This window comes from Artibeus jamaicensis, unplaced genomic scaffold, assembly GCF_021234435.1.
Source record: "Artibeus jamaicensis isolate MK-2021 breed Jamaican fruit bat unplaced genomic scaffold, CSHL_Jam_final contig_867, whole genome shotgun sequence".
Taxonomy (NCBI): domain Eukaryota; kingdom Metazoa; phylum Chordata; class Mammalia; order Chiroptera; family Phyllostomidae; genus Artibeus; species Artibeus jamaicensis.
This window is the reverse complement of record NW_026521995.1, coordinates 6,138,979-6,154,451: the sequence shown is the minus strand read 5'-3', so window position 1 is coordinate 6,154,451 and position 15,473 is coordinate 6,138,979. Positions and strand designations below refer to the sequence as shown.

At 38.4% G+C, this 15,473-nt stretch overlaps 1 long non-coding RNA gene across 1 annotated transcript; it reads right to left on the bottom strand.

The window, feature by feature from the left end:
• Window positions 1-3,078: 3,078 nt before the first annotated feature.
• LOC119034695 (uncharacterized) lies at window positions 3,079-14,691 on the bottom strand. The gene is made up of 4 exons (XR_005079610.2): window positions 14,650-14,691; window positions 12,713-12,907; window positions 12,251-12,508; window positions 3,079-4,862 (listed from the first exon to the last, which is right to left on the bottom strand). It is a non-coding gene; the product is annotated as an uncharacterized LOC119034695 (long non-coding RNA).
• Between the last annotated feature and the right edge of the window lie 782 nt (window positions 14,692-15,473).

The following is a 15,473-nucleotide window of genomic DNA, read 5'->3' as shown; positions in this document are numbered from 1 at the left end:
AAGTGCTTCTTTTAAGTGAAAAGCTGAGTACAAGTAGAGTAAGGTATTTTTAGAGAGGCAGAAACAGTCTATATTCTAATAACTTTTTCATATTATCATTGTTCTATTTTATTTTTTGTTATTATTGTTAATTTCTTACTGTGCCTAATTTATGAATTAAACTTTATCATAGGTATGTAAGTATAGGAAAAACATAGTACATACATGGTTCAGTACTATCTGTGGTTTCAGGCACCTACTGGGGGTCTTGAATGTATCCCCGTGGATAAAAGAGAACTACTGTACCATATCGTGGTTCCCATAGTGACACAGTTCTCTCCAAGATACTCTTACTCTTTTCTGTTTCTATGCCTTAACTAGTGAAAAAATGATCTATCTTTTTAAAGAAAATAATCCTTGAGCATTTTAAAATTGAATTTATTGGAGGGACATTAGGTTAACACAATTATATAGGGTTCAGGTACAGAGTTCTACAATACATCATCAGTAGATTGAATTGCTCACCATCCCAAGCCAAGTCTCCTTTCATCACCATTTATCCCCCCTTCACTCCCTTCTTCCTCCCCCCACCCCTGCTTCCCTCTGGCAATCACCATACTGTCATCTGTGTCCTTGAGTATTTCTTTTTTTCCTTTGTTTAATCCCTTCAGTCTTCTCACCCAGCCCACCAACCCCATCCCCTCTGACAGCTGTCAGTCTGTTCTCTGTATCCATGATTTATCTACACTTTGTTAGTTTATTTTGTTCATCAGAATTCCCCATGTAAGTGAAATCATATGGTTCTTGTCTTTTTCTGACTGGCTTATTTCACTTACTATAATACTCTTTAGGTCTATCCATTCTGTTGCAGAAGGGATTTCTCTAATCTGTTTTTGCAGAACCTCTGCAGAGTTGCTGTGGTGAAGCCACTTGTATTAACAATATGATACACTTTCTCTGTGGTGCAGAAGTGTGTAAGGAGAACACAGGGTGTTGACCTTGAAGAATGCTTCAGAAACTGTATGTAAGGGGCCACAGAGGTAAGAGGCAGAGACAAAATATTTTTTAAATGTCACCAGGAAAATATTCTGAGGGAAATGAAATCAATTAAAATAAGATCTAATTGATTCCATTAGGTATGCTTTCCTTGTTATGTGTGTGTGTGTCAGAAAAACCACTGGGGCCATCTGTTAAATGTTTATTTCCATTGTTACTTTTAAGGTGCCAAAAAGCCTGTAATGGGAAGAACAAGGAAAATAGCCTTTAAGACTTTTGGAGAATGATCAGGAAAAGGAAAATCCAGGAGCCAAATTCAGTCTCAAGTTCTATCTTCTTTTTTTATAGCCAGAAATTTATAGAATAAGCAAGCCTACCTTTTCAAGGAATTATTTCCTAAATCTCTGATTCTTACCCTCATTATTAATAATCCTTATGGCAGAGGAAATGGAAATTGGGATGAAGACATTTTGTCATTTGTTGATACATATTTGAAAGGACAAAGGAAATACAGCAAAGACAGGAAACTAACCACTCCACTTGCTAGCTCTTCTGGAATAAAGTTTGAGAAGAAGGATGAAGTCTTCAGCCAAAAAAAATGTACAATCACCTGTCTGTATGATATAATTATTCATGCTCCCCCTGCCCACAATTAGTCTGGATAATCAAATACTGAGTGACCCAGAAAGACTGAAAAAACAATAAACCATTTTCTGGTGGCCTCACATGCTCCCAAAGCTGAATCCTGCTAGCTGACATCCAAGAATAGCTTCATCATGGAAAAATTGAAGAAGAAAGTAATTAGCATCCCTGAACAAATTTTGAAAGTTTGTGTCTACAATAGATTAATTTATAAGAGGGAAAACTGGGGTTTTCTGTTCCCTAAACTATAAGAATTTACAGAGACAATACCTAAACTGCCAGGAGCTGCAGAGTTAGTTACCCCAAATCTTGTTGCCAAAAACTAATTTTATTTGGCAAAAGGTGAAGTGAGTCTCCTTCTATGGCCCAAACTTCAAATTAGCCTGCAAATAACAAATTCTCATTTTTCCACATAAATACAAAACCCTTTACTTAAATATTGTGAATTTTTTGGAGACTAAAACTAATATATAGGACTCACTTTCAAGTATAGTAACCATTTAACAAAGCCCTTTGGGCACTTCAGTAAATAAATCCTCTGACTGGACTACAACAGAAAAGAATTTGGTAAAAAGCCAATTGCTTAAAGAAAGTTACAGTGAGATTTCAGCATTTTATGGGATATATTTTTTTAGGCTCATTCTATGGAAGGGTCATGTTTTTGGTGAAAGTAAAGGATTGTAATGCTTCACTCACATCCCAACAAGGCAGGAATTTTTATTCATGTGTTTTATCTCTAGCTATCTATTTTTTTAATCCTCACCCAAGGATATGTTTAATTTTGTTTTCTTTTGTTTTTATTTTGGAGAGGAAAGGAGAGAGAGAGAAATATCAAGGTGAGAGAAAAACATCAATCAGTTGCCTCACATAGGTGCCCCATTAGGGATCGAACCCACAACCTAAGTATTTGCCCTGACTGGGAATCAAATCCACAACCTTTTTTGGTGTATGGGACAAAACTCCAATCAACTGTGCCATCCAGCCTTCTGTAGCATGTCAGAGTAAATTGTAGATATGATGCCTCTTTAAAAAATTAAGTGTGAATTTTTCTATTAACAATGACTTTTCCTATGTAAACATAGCACAATGATCAAACTCAGGATATTAACCTTGATATAACATCCTTATCTAGTCTATAGACATTCAAACTTTGTCACTCAGCCTATTAATGCTTTTTTTGTCAGAAGAAAATAATATCTGGCTTAGGACTCAATCTATGATCATAGGTTGCTTCCAGCTGTCACATCTTTATAGTGTCCTTAAACCTGGAACAGTTCCACAGTCTTTTGCATCTTTCACGATTCATTTTTTGAATAGTACAGGCCAATTACCTTATAGACTGTCCCTCAAAAAGTGGGAAATCTCAGCAGGTAAATAAATACAGTGAAAAGAACCAAAAAGAAGATTTAGAATTAAAAAATACAATAACTGGTATAAGCAAATCACTGGATGAGTTCATAAGTAAAATGGAAGTGACAAAGGAAAATGTTAATAAATTTGACTATAGCATAAAAATAATCTAATGTGAAGAACAGATGGAAAAAGAGAACAAACCGACAGTGAGCAGAAGGGATGGGGGTGGGGGATACCCCGGGAAAGAAGGGGAAGGGGTCAAGTCAAAGAAAATGTATAAAGGACCCATGGACAAAGACAATGGGGGTTGGGGCAGGGATGATTGAATGTGGGAGGTGGGGGCTGGGTAGGGCAGGAAAGAGTAATGGAGGGAAAATGGGGACAACTGTAATTGAATAACAATAAAAAATACCTTAAAATAATTTAAAAACAACAATAACAAACCCAGAGCTTCAGGAACCTATGCAACATTGTGAAAACATCTAGAATATATGTTATGTAACTGGAACCCTAAAAAGAGAAGAGGGAGATAGAGACAGAAAAAAGGATATAGTTGAAGACATAATGGCCAAAAACTTTCTATATTTGGTGAAAGCCACAAATTTACAGAATCAAAAAGTTTAACAAACTCTAAACAGGATAAATTCAAAGAAAGCCTTTGGCTAGACACACCATAATTTGTTGGAAAAGATGGGGGAAAGAACCTTGGAAACAGCTAGAGGGAACAAAAAGACACATTACATATAGGGAAATAAAGATCTGAATGACTGCGATTTCTCATCAAAATCATGAAAACCAGAAAACAGTGAAGCAACTTCTTTTCTGAAGGACACTAAATTTTAAAGTGTTTACATCTTTTATCTTAGAATTATACTTCTTGGAATTTACTACAAATAAATGTACCTAAAAATGCTCATCACAGTGTTACTTGAAACAGTAAAAACCATAAATAAATTTTTACCAATATTGGAGGGACTAAATACATTATTTTATGTTCATATAAATTACTATTCAGATATTTAAAGTTTTAGTCATATATTTATTGACACAATCTTGTTAAATTTTGGAAGCAAGTATGATATATTTTCTGAAATTACGAAAAGCAAGTTCTCACTCAAGTAAGGAAGAAACTTTTGTCAAAGGAAAAAAGACCAAATGGCCAAACTACCATTAGGTTCAGAAATCATTATTATTAACATTATTTTTTGTTAATGTTAAAATTTTCAAATCATGACCAAGAAGTCATATCCTCTTGATTTTAGTGAATTCCTCTTTAAAAAAATTGATTTAACATAACTGTGTTAGATTGTTTCAAATAGTCCCCAGTGAATCATGCCTCCCTGAGTACCCACCCCTTTGCTCTATGATTTTGCCACTCCTCACATCAAGAGGTGGAATGTATTTCCCTTGAATCTAACTGGCCTTGTGACTTTCTTTGGCCAATCAAATGTAGTGGAAATGATATTCTGGAGTTTTTGAGCCTATATCTTAAAAGTAGCCTTAGAGCTTCTGCTCCTGCTCTTTGGAACCCGGCAACTCAACTAAGTAAAGGCTATCCTGCTGGAGAGAGAAGTCATGTGAGTAGTCAGGACCAAGAAAATGAGAGACCATGTGAAGAGAGAGGACACACAGAGGAGAACGGAGGCATCACAGCTATCAGCCAGCACCAAGACCCGGATCTGGGAGTGAAGCTATTTTGATTTCTCCAGTGCCAGTCACATTGTCCCAGGCTTCTCCACTGAGTTCTGCCAGAATTCCTAGTCCACAGAATCGGCAACAAATGATGGTTGCTTTAAGCCACTGAGTTTTGTGGTAGTTGTTATACAGCAATGGTGACTGAAATAATACCATTCAGCTAAAAATCTTGGCATCAATTTATATATTGTTTACACCTAGAAAATGAGAAAATGTCAGGAACATAATATGTAGTGACCATTTGAATAAAAGTACAAAAGCAAAACATTCCCTGTTAAAAAGACCAAATTTAGGTATTTAAGCAAAACTTAATGAACTTACTTTCCATGCAGGCATCAATCACACATATTCATTTAAAAAATTAAGCTTTATGATTCTGGCACCTAGATTTGTTACATAGCATTAAATTAATTTCACAAAGGTATATGTAAAAATGCACAGTAACAGAATAGATAATTTAAAACAATGTTCTGCTAAAATGACTATTATGACTCATAGCAAAGAAAAATTAAGTATATTGTAAACACATCTGCCATGCAAACTAATTATTAAAGTGATCTAAATTTTTCTCAGTATATAGGTCTTTATCTAAATAATTCATAGTATACTTAACAACTATTGAATCTTTCTCATCTCAAGTCCTGTACAAGTAGTGTAGGTCCAGGTCATCCCACATAGCTGACATTATGAGAAATAGATACCATTAGTAACAAAAAAACACACAGTTTAAAATAAAAGTGTGCATTTATTGTATTCTCCCAATTCTACTCCACGTCAATAACTGGCACTTATTTCAGAAATCAATCTAACATAGGATTCTTCTTGAATACATTAAAATCATTCTCCAAAAAGGAAACTACTACTAGAGACCACTGTTGTTCTAAAATAAGTTTCCTCAAAATTTAAGGCAGTAAAAGTAAGCACTCATAAGCATAATACGATGCATACTTTTTTAAAGTCACCCAAACATTTTATTTTATTCTCATCATAGGTATATATCCATCTTATAGATTAAAAAGCAAGAGGTTGTATAGTTGAGAAAAGTGCTCACTGTCACTATAATAACAATGTTTTTTACATTGTAAACCCAAGTTTCCTAAAAGTTAAGCAAATGTCTAATGTCTGATTTGTGTATTATTATAAATGGAGATCACAACATGAAGTCAGTACTGCAGAACAGGGGCTGTGGACACAACACTGGTCCATATCTATTAAAGCCTAAATTTCACAAAAATCTTACAGATACCTGTTAGATTCCTTTCATTTTTCCTGAAAAGTAAAATAATAGCTTCTTTTTAAGGAAAACCATTATTTTTATGATACCTTAACCTATAAAAAATTGGAATAGATATTGAACAAAAATGATGCCCAGAATCTAACATGTCCTTTAAAGACTTCTGGTGAAAATGGTAGTATAAGTAAACATGGTACTCAAATCCACACCAAAATTACAACTGAACCATGGAACAACCATCATTCAGGACCATCTGAAGTCTAGCCAAATGGAAGTCCTCCAACTAAGGATATAAGGAAGAAGCCAGGGAAAAAAATTAGTTAGTCTAGAAAGCTTTTAAGAATCTATCCCTGAAACTTCCAGCTAAATGGAGGTATAGGTAGATATACTTTGCCTCCTCACAAAACCAAAAGGACAACAACAAATTTAAAATAAAAGAATAATCAGAACTGCCAGTAAATCAACTGTGTGGTCCCAGTTGATTTACTGGTTGTCACCTATAAATTCAACAACCAAGGAGTTAAAGACGAAACATTCATTCAGACAGATAGGAAGGGCAGAACAGGCAGCCAGGATGGAGAGGACTTGCAGCAAGGCAGTGACTCGAGGTCAGGGCAAGGCATTGTGTGACAGAACAGGCAGGCCCACATTTGCATGCAGATAAACTGGGAGGAACAACTGGGGAATGAGACAGACTGAGCAACCAAGGGTTCTAGCATGGGGGAAATAAAGCCTCAAAACCTCTGACTTAAAAAACCTGTGGGGGTTGTGGCAGCAGGAGAAACTCCCAGCCCCCCAAGTAAGCTCCTTGGAGAGACCCATGGGATCCAGGAATATACACAAAACCACCCACACAGGACTCAGCAGCAGAAGGGCCTAATTTGCTTGTGGGTCATGAAGGAAGTGACTGAAAGCCAGTGCAGAGCTGAGCAAGCAGCGCTGTTCCTTCTCAGACCCCTCCCCCATATACAGTGCCATAACGCAGCAATGTGTGTTGCCCTGCCCTGGCGAATACCTAAGGCTTAATCAACCCCTTACTGCATAACAGGAGTGCTAAGACAAAAAATGTGGTCTAAATGAAAAAACATATCAAAGCTCTAGGAAAAAATACAACTAAGCAATGAAGAGACAGTCAACCTATCAGATGCACAGTTCAAAACAATGGTAATCAGGAAGCTCACAGAAATGGTTGAGTATGGTCACAAAATAGAGGAAAAAGTGAAGGCTTGCAAAAGTGAAATAAAGGAAAATGTAAAGGGAACCAACAGTGATGGGAAGGAAACCAGAACTCACATCAACAATTTGCAGCAGAAGGAAGAAATAAACATTCAACCAAAACAGAATAAAGAAACAAAATTTCAAAAGAATGAGGAGAGGCTTATGAACCTCCGGGACAACTTTAAACATTCCAACATCTGAATCACAGGGGTGCCAGAAGGAGAAGAGGAAGAGCAAGAAACTATAAACTTGTTTGAAAACATAATGAAGAAGATCTTCCCTAATTTGACAAAGCAAACAGAATTCCGGGAAGTCCAGAGGGTCCAAAAAAAGTTAGAGCCAAGGAAGCACACACCAAGGCACATCATTATTACAATACCCAAGATTAAAGATAAGGAGAGAATCTTGAAAGCAGCAAAAGGAGACAGTTACCTCCAAAAAAAGTGTGCATAAGACTGTCAGCTAATTTCTCAAAAGAAAACTTACAGGAAAGAAGGGGCTAGAAGGAAATATTCAAAGTCATGAAAGGCAAGGACCCACATTCAAGATTACTCTATCCAGAAAAGCTATCATTTATAATGGAAGGGCAGAGAAAGTGCTTCCCAGATAAGGTTGAGTTAAAGGAGTTCATCATCACCAAGCCCTTATTATGTGAAATGTTAAAGGGACTTACCTAAGAAAAAGAAGACCAAAATTACAAACAGTAAAATGACAATAAACTCACAACTATCAACAACTGAACCTAAAACAACTACGAGAAAAACAAACTAAGCAAACAACTAGAACAGGAACAGATTCACAGAAATAGAGATCACATGGCGGGTTATCAGTGGGGAGAATGAGGGAAAGGTACAGGGAATAAGAAGCTACAAAATAGAAAGAGGGAGGTTAAGAATAGTATAGAAAATGTAGAAGCCAAAGAACTTATACATATGACTCATGGACATGAACTAAGGTGGGGAATGCTGGTGGAAGGGGAGATACAGGGCAGAGGGGAATAAAGGGGAGAAAAATGGGAACTATAATTTCCCAGACATGAAATGGGAACTATAATTCACCAGACATGAAATGATGTGGTCCTACACCCACATCTGACACATAAAAATAAGAGTATCTAGGCTGTGAATGCCCCCCGAAGGAATGAGGGGGTCCAGACTCACTCCTTAGGCCCTCCTCCCCCAGAGTTCCAGAGCTAGGAAAGAGAAGTCCCCATAAGATCTGACTGTAAAAATTGGCAGGGATTGTGGCTGAGGGAGACAGACTCCCAGGCAGTTCTTCTTAAAGAGCCAGCATACAAACATACTTAACTCAGTCCCTCTGAGCTCCATTGCTAGCACAGCAGCTTAAAAGGAACTAGGGACATTGAGGGAATAACTGAATTGTCTGGCATCAGAGCGAGAGCTGGGTGAGATAGCTTTCTCAAAGACAGAAGTGCTGGGAAAGGTCATTCCTTTCTATGATGCCCCTGCCCCCACAGAGCCAGCAGGCAGACACCAAATCTGAGTCTCCATCAGTCTGACTCACACTGTTCACTCTGCTCTGGTGATTTCCTGAGACCCCCCCACCCACCCACCCAACTCATGGGCCCTCACAAGCTATTTCCAGTGGCTTTTCCACACAAATGGCCTGTCTTGGCCCATGCTTCAGATTTTTCTAAAAATCTCTCAAACAAACAGCATCTAGTCTCAGCAAGCTCCATACCTTTTGCTAAATGGGCCCAGTGCTGCCATTAGCTTCAGCTAGCCTTGGTTCATAGCTTGGCTTCACCTAGGCACCCCTAAGCCCAACACAAGTGTCAATCCTCTGCAGATCACTTTGTAGCTCATGTCAGGTGGCCTGGGCAGAACACAGGCAGCAGCTGATCATGGCCTGCACCTCCTGGGAGATCCCAAAGCCAGAGCACCCAGTGAGCAGTTTCAGATCACATCAAGGCACCTAGCCCTAACCCAACCACCTCCGAAAGTAGTACACTCAAAGGGTGGATTCAGAGGGCACCAAAGTCCTGCTGAAGTAAGCCCTGTTCTGTGGGGTTGGCCCCTGCCCAGCTGATTGTTGGGGACTACTCTGTGTAGTTTCCAAGACTGCAGCCCCATGAGAGCAAGCCCTAAAAGGGGCTAGTAAGTCTCCCTGGAAAACCAGGTAAAAACACAGGTGGCAAGCATGACTCTACTCTAACACCAAGGGTCCCCATGGGAACCAGGCCTGATAAATACACTGTATCCTTTGAAGCTTGCTCTGCTTTGTTTTGTATAGCCCTGGGGATATAAACTGAGTGTTTAAGTTCAAGGCATAAGGAGTAAACTCCTTATCTCATGAAATACATCTTAAGGACCCTCTGGAGTCAGCATGACTAATGAATGCTGACCTATGACAAATCTCTGTGTTCCTTCTATTATCTATAGATAATACCTGTTTTGTATGACTATAGCCTTTTGACATTGATTGATGAGCTATGCATGTATACACCTACATGTACCATTCCCAATAGAAGCAACTGGGGAGAAGGGCTCGGGGTGTTCTCCACTACAGGTAATTGCCACCCCCTTTCCTGCCAGAACAGCAGGATTGTGTCTGGGAGGACTTATTTACTATCCGAGCCGGGAAGACCATGCTACTGGATGGAGTTCCTCCCACAGCTGATCCTCTGGGGTTGTTGCAGCCAGTCCTCATAGCCAATTGGCCTGGGGGTAAATCTCTCCCATTGATGTGCCAATATCAATAAAGGTTCAACTACAACAGAAGGGTGCACACATCCCACATGGGTGGGGACATAACTGGAGCATCCAGCTTGGGTGACTAGGGAGGCCATGCCACTGTACCCCACAGGATACTTACTACATAAGCCCACTCTTCTAAGCCCAGTAGACATAGCAGCTTCAGCTCTATTAGCTGAATAGAACCTAATATGTGGAGGTTGCCAAAATGTGTAGACAAAGATACATGTACCAAAGGGAAGAACAGAACAAAACACCAGAAAATAAACAAAATAGAGACAAGCAATATATCAGATGCAGAGTTAAAAACACTGTATAAGGACCCTCGATGAGTTTAGCAAAAAGATAGAAAACATAAAACTGGAGATAGAAAACATAAAAAAGAATCAGTCAGAAATGAAGAATATATGAATGGAAATGAAGAATACACTATAGGGAATCAACAGTGGAGTAGATAAAACACAGAGGATGAAATCAGCAATTTGGAAGATAAGGAAGCAGAAAACACCCAATTAGAACAGTAAAAAAGAAAAAATATATTAAAAAATGAGGAGAGTATAAGGAGCTTCTGGGACAACTTCAAGCACACCAATATTTGCATTGTGGGAATCCTAGAAGGAGAAGAGAGAGAGCAAGATATCAAAAATCTATTTGACTGCCCTGACTGGTGTAGCTCAGTGGATTGAGCACGGGCCTGCAAACCACACAATTGCGGTTCGATTCCCAGTCAGGGCACATGCCTGGGTTGCAGGCCGGTTCCCTGCAGGCCAGTTCCCAGCAGGGGATGCATGAAAGGCAACCATACATTGATGTTTCTCTCCCTCTCTCCTTTCCTTCCCCTCTAAAGATAAATAAAATAAAAAATAAAATCTTTAAAAAAAATCTATTTGAAGAAATAATGACAGAAAGCTTCCCTAACCAGGTGCAGAAAATAGACATACAAGTCCAGGAATTGCAGAGCCCAATACAAGATGAACCCAAAGAGGTCCACACTGAGACAAATAATAATTAAAATGCAAAAGTTCGAGACAAAGAGAGAACCTTAAAAGCAGTTAGTTATCTCCAAGAGACAAGACTGTCTGCTGATTTCTCAACAAAAACTCTGTGGGCTAGAAGGGAGTGGCAAAAAAATACTCAAAGTGATATAAAGCAAAGACCTACAACCAAGATTATTCTACCTAGCAAAGCTATCATTTAGAGTTGAAGGACATACAGGATGAAGCAAAATTAGGTTTATAGTTGTGATTATGCAAAACAGAGTTTATTCTTGTATTATTATTTATCATTTATTATATTATTTTCCATATGAACTGTAAATCTATTTTTTACCCACCCTGTATAAAGAGTTTCTCAGAAAGGAAAAGCTAAAGGAATTCATCACCACCAGACTAGCATTACATGAAATGTACATGATTTTAGGAATTGTATCTCTACCCCTTGTGGCTACTGGAGAGAGACAACCTTTGGAATGCCAGCTGCAGGAGACAAAGCCTGTCTCTGGTAGCAAACACTGCCTCAGTTTCCTCTCCCTGCCCCCAAAGCTTGGTCAGAAGTCAGTGACGGGTAAGACCCCTCACAGGGGGGGCAACTTAAGACAGACTTGATCACTTGGGAGGCCTTCATGGAAGGACTTGGGGAGCTGCAAAAAAGAGCAATGGACTTTCGCCCCCTGGCTTTGACAAAGCCCGAGTCCCCACGTCTTCTGGGAGAAACGCTTCCTGGCTCTAATCCCCTGAAGCCTTGCCTTGCTAGAGCCTGCCCTAGGGAAAAATCTGGCATCACAAAGACTTGCTGATTACCTGTGAAATCTGCTCTGCTAAGAGTGCTTTCATTCATATGATAAGGGTCTGAGAGGAAATGACTGTCTCCCAAAATTTCTGCAACTCTCTTCCTGACAGACACTGACTCAGTCTCTGAAGCCCTCAGATTTCTTTGAAATGTTATCTACTGTTTGATCCTTGCCGCCCTGTATTCCTGTGTATTACAACTCAATAAAAGGCTATGGAAGAGGGTGCTTGGGGCCTTTTTCTACTCGGAGAAACTGGCCGCTGCTGGCCTTTGTCTCCCCTGAGAAACTGGCCACAGCCCACTCCTCCTCCCCAAACAGACCCAGCATGTCTCTGCCATATTTATTCATTCACACGTGTCCGTGCACTGGGGGGACTCATGGAGAAGTCGCTCCCACAAAGAAGAGCAAGACAGGAAATTAGGAAAGAAATAGAAATTAATTTTTTAGAGGTCAAAATTTCTCCAAATCCTCAGATGGTTTCACTAGTAATTGAATCATTTTACTTTCTCTTATTTGAAGAAGGTTTGGAGACTTTTTATTTTAAAATGTGACAGGAAATTAAAGTGAAAACTGAATGTTTGAAGAGGTAGGCATACACAGCAATCACCATCTCCTCTCCATTTTACTCACCGCCAAATCTGCGTGTCCTTCCATATTCATGATCCCTGTCAATGGGAAAACTATTCATCCGTCTTCTGAACCAGAATCCCTCTCCACACTCTTCTTATCTAATCTGTCGTCGAATCCCATACAGCAACTTTTTAAATATTTCTTGTAACTGCCCGCTCTTCTGGCTCCATTCCTTCAGTCCATGTTGTGGTCTCCTAGAAGATCTCGGATCCATGAGTTTAATATTTTTACTTCCACCCAGCTGTCATGATGATCTTTCTAAAATAAAATGTTGATATGATATTCTACTTAAAATCCTTCAATGACACCTCATAGCTTTCAGAGAAGTTTAAACTCAGGGATCCTACCTGATTTTCTAGCTTCATCCTGAGGGCCCCAAACATACACACTTTTTTTCCCAGGCAAACCAAATAATAGGTACCATGCTCCATGCCATGCTGTTCCCTCTGCCAACCAACTTACCTATGTGATTGTCACTTGACTTTTAAATTTTGTTTCACATGCAATCATCTCTTCTAGAACGCCTTGTTTAATCCCTCAGCCTGATTTCTGTGTCTCTCTTCATGGCCCCCATCTGTTTGTTTCAGGTCTACAACATAATCATGGTCTGAAGCGGATTTGGGAAGAGCCAGGCAGGCAATTGTCCAGGATACCAATCTTTAAGAAAATATACATTGTTAGAAATATTGCAGAGAGAAAAAATGTGCTTATCAAACACTACATGTGGTTAGAAGGATTATTTTGACGAGCTTCTAGGAATCAGTTGAGCCAAGAACATGCTTGAAGAGCAATAAATGACTTTTAAACTGCTTTCCAAAGAGAGTGAGTTTGGTTGGCTTTTGTGTTTCTGTTTTGCTAGTTAGGGTACACAGGTTCAGAGTAACAGCTGAGCTGCTTAAGGCATCACAGAGAGGGTATCTTTCGCAATGAAGGTCCTTCTCCATTCTTCCTTGCACTGATTACGGTGCGGTGGTCTTTGTAAAATTCCGGTCTCTCCTCTCACCCCTCCAACAATGGAACAAATATTAAAGAACATCAGTTTGAAGGGGGATCAAGTATCTAATTATTTTTTTCAGAAGCACACCATGTTTCTCTATGGTCCCAATTATTTATCAGATGATCTTGTAATAAGTCAAATTACATGTCCAAATTTTCCATAAGCTTCCCAAGGACTGAGACTATGATCTTTTTCTTTTGTAACAAATCTGAAAAAGGGATGCATTCACCCAAAGTGTGTGACCTTGAAGTATAATGAACTGACACTCCAAGTTCAAGAGTTACCAGTATATATGTAGCACTGTCTAGAGAAGGATGACTCAAATCAAATAGATAAGAATATACTGTTCCCTAAAGAGGCATTCTTTATGGTGGAGTAAGTGTAAATAATTGTGAGTGAAATATCCTTTAAAACTAGCCTTCTCTCTTTGGTTTGAGTTCATGTTTATGGAGAAAACTGAATGCTCATTTGTTAGATATTTTTATATAATAGCTGGATAAAAAGTCTCGGGGGGAAAATCTATAAACACTGGAACAATATATGAACTATTATAAGTCAATAAATTTACATTCTAGTTTATAAGTGTGATTAGCAAGAGATGGGATCTCTAAATCTGATCAACTATGTGTACATGAGCAAAATTTAATATCTGGACTTCTCACTCTAGTAAGGGCACTACTACCCCTTCTGAGGTCTTGTGAAAATAAAATAATATAAATGTTATTATTTTCAAAATTATAAAGCTCTTACACATATATTTTCCTCTTTGACAAGAATGACCCGCATATTTCAAAGAATGTTTTAGCTTTTATTTTCTCTCTAAAATTTCATTTCATTTTGGTACACTTTTGGTCAGTATTTTATGGTCTTGACCTGATTTAAACTAATATTTTCCTTCTTTCTGCTGCCAGTAAAATATTGTCATTCTTAACTTTTCTCAAGAGAAAGATGTTCTGTATTTCTTCATGGTAAGCTTCAGCACTGAAGGGGAACGGGGGTGCCTTTGACCTGATGACTATTTTTCTGGAAAATATACAAAACACTATGAAAAAAAATGCTATTAGGGTCTTTTAGAATTAAGTGTGTTGCTTTAATAGAAAAGAGCCCTACACAGATGTAGCATTTACAAGAAATGATGTATTTTTGAGAATGACCCAGGGTGATTTTGCAGTTGTTTAAATATTACATCAAGCAGATTGGAAACTTCAGAAAAAAATAATAGCAAGGGTAAGTAAAATTATTTTCTAAAAACTTCTGCAACTTGCATTGAGCCTTGTAAAATTCAAAATAAATATAAATAATCTTAAATTATGTTAAACTGGGATATTGAATCATGCCACTCAATGCATGAGGTAAATCTGTTTTGGAATTCAAAAATTTTCAAATTTTAGAAAGGTAATACCAAGTATTGCCATATGAGGTCTGTCCAGAAGGTATCCAATCCTGCAATATGAAAAATAGAGACATTTATTGAAGAGATACAAGACACAAGAAACATTATACACAGGAAAATGATGCCTCAGTTTCTTCAAAGTAGGTACCTTGGGACCTCACACAGTTCTCCCAGTCACCATCATTTGTCCCGTCATATTTTCCCAAATGTCACCAATGGTCTGAAATCTCTTCCCTTTCAGAGGTGGTTTTAGTTTGGGGAAAAGCAAGAAGTCACAGGGTACCAAATCGGGACTACAGTGGGGCTTAGTCAGGGGTGATTTGATGTTTTGCCAAAAAACTCTGCATGAATGTGATGCATGAACAGGCACATTGTCATGATGAAGCTGCAAATCACAAGTTACCCATAACTGTGGCCTTCTGAATCATCTGAATAATTTCTGTGGAGGAATGTTCAAACTTAATGCAAAATTTGATGTAGTTTTGTTGCTCTACTCAATCATTTTAAATGTGACAGCCACACAGTACTCATGTTCATTCAATGGCATCTACCACCTCCACTGACTACTACAGTGAGGTCATCATTGTTCATGCATGTGCATTCCAGTCCACTCTCCTTGGCTGCTAGGTTACATAGATGTCATGCAAACTGTTCTCGTTATATTAACAATAGCTGAATTTTTTTCTGGATAGGCCTCACATATTCAGTGCAGTAGTAGCAAATGGCTCTTTGAAAAAGGACTACGTGTATTCATAGATTTATTATGACTTTTGCTGATTAAGTAATATACGACAAAATTATAAATAATAAAATTACAATACTCTTCCCTGACA